This window comes from Sinocyclocheilus rhinocerous, unplaced genomic scaffold, assembly GCF_001515625.1.
Source record: "Sinocyclocheilus rhinocerous isolate Xijiao unplaced genomic scaffold, SAMN03320098_v1.1 scaffold910, whole genome shotgun sequence".
Classification (NCBI taxonomy): Eukaryota; Metazoa; Chordata; class Actinopteri; order Cypriniformes; family Cyprinidae; genus Sinocyclocheilus; species Sinocyclocheilus rhinocerous.
The window spans coordinates 539497-541197 of record NW_015667266.1 but is presented as its reverse complement, the minus strand read 5'-3'; positions in this window follow the sequence as shown (position 1 = coordinate 541197).

Here is a 1701-nt window from a genome sequence, read left to right as displayed (position 1 = left end):
TATTGATATAAAAATACAAAGAGAAAGAAAATATATTCCATTCTTTGTTATTAACAACATGAAGTGCATTAAACATTATATTACGTCACGGTTTCAGGAACTGCACGGGGTTTGTGAGTTTAATCAAAAGCTAAAAATTTATTAAATCACAAAAATGTAAAATTAAAATAAATACATTTACAATATTTTTGTTTTATAATAAAAATAATTTTTTATAATTTTTTATTACTTTACAATAAATCATGTTAAATGCAAACAATTAATACAAATATTTTTTAAATATATTTTTAAAATAATATTTTAATAAAATATACTAAAACTAAGCATATTTTAAAAATATTTTATTTATCTGCATGTGACGTGAACATTTATAATATTTGTATTATTTTATAATAAATCAATTTTACTAAAAATATACAGCTACAATTATTTAAAAAATTATATTTTAATAAAATTATATTAATACTAAAAATATATTTTTTTATATTTTATTTGTTTATCTGCATGTCACATGAACATTTATAATATTTTTATTATAATAAATCAAGTTAAATACAACAAATGTATAAAAATAAATATTTTACTAAAAAATACTAATACTAAAAATTATTTTTAAAATTATATTTTACTAAAAAAAATACTAATTCTAAAAAAATCTTTGCTTATCTGCATCTCATGCGAACATAAACTGGCATGATCAGAGAAGTGTGCACATATGTGGTTAAATTATTTAAATATTGTACAGTGTTTGCTCTCTAAAATCTTGGTTATATGTGCAGTCTCATAAGCATTCATCATTTTATTTTGGGGATGTCCGTCATGCCCTCTCCTTCCAAAACATGGGGTTTTTGCTGACCCCTTCATCTGTGTGACACCCAATAGTTCACATCTCAGGTCAGGAGGAACTGTACTTTCCACTCTGTTGACTTTTAGCTAAAATCAGTATATAAATAAAAGTCTGTGCACGTGTTTACCTGTAAATAGTGATTTACAAAAACAGACGGATCTGAGTGATAAAAGTTTCCTCTATGAAGTGTTTATGCACTTGATGTGTCACAGACACTGAGCAAATTCTCATGAACTCATTCGAGCATTTATAATTTCATTGTAAAATTTGATTCATTTCATGGAAAAGGACAGATTCGACTCTTCTGGCAGCATCTGAGGGTGTATTCACACCTGTCTTGTTTGGTTCGATTGACCAAACAACCGTACCGAGACCCAGCTGAAGAGGTGGTCTCGGTCCGCTTCCAAACGAACTCTGGTACGGTTCGTTTAAGGTGTGAATATGACCCGACCTCGATCTGACCCAATTGCAGAAATCTCGCTCAGAAACACACAGCTCACGCATATAGTGCTGTTTTTTTTGGCAATGAACAGCACTATATGGCTTAAATCACTTGTTTTTAAACCATAATGCTTAAAAACACATGCAAATGATGAGTTTTCCTGACCATGGCGCACAGCAACGCTAAATAGGCTAAAGCTTGCCGCAAAAATTACCAGGACTATGTTGGGGGAAAATAGTAAGGAAATATTTGAATTATTTATTAATAAACTAGTGTTTTATGAGTCAGTGTCGCAATGAATTTGATGATCCTGACTCGCCATCTCATCATTGGACGCGCCTTTAGAAAGAAATGCATCTTTACGGATTGTTTTGGATTTGAATTATTTCGTTTTGTAGTCATTTAAAGCTTT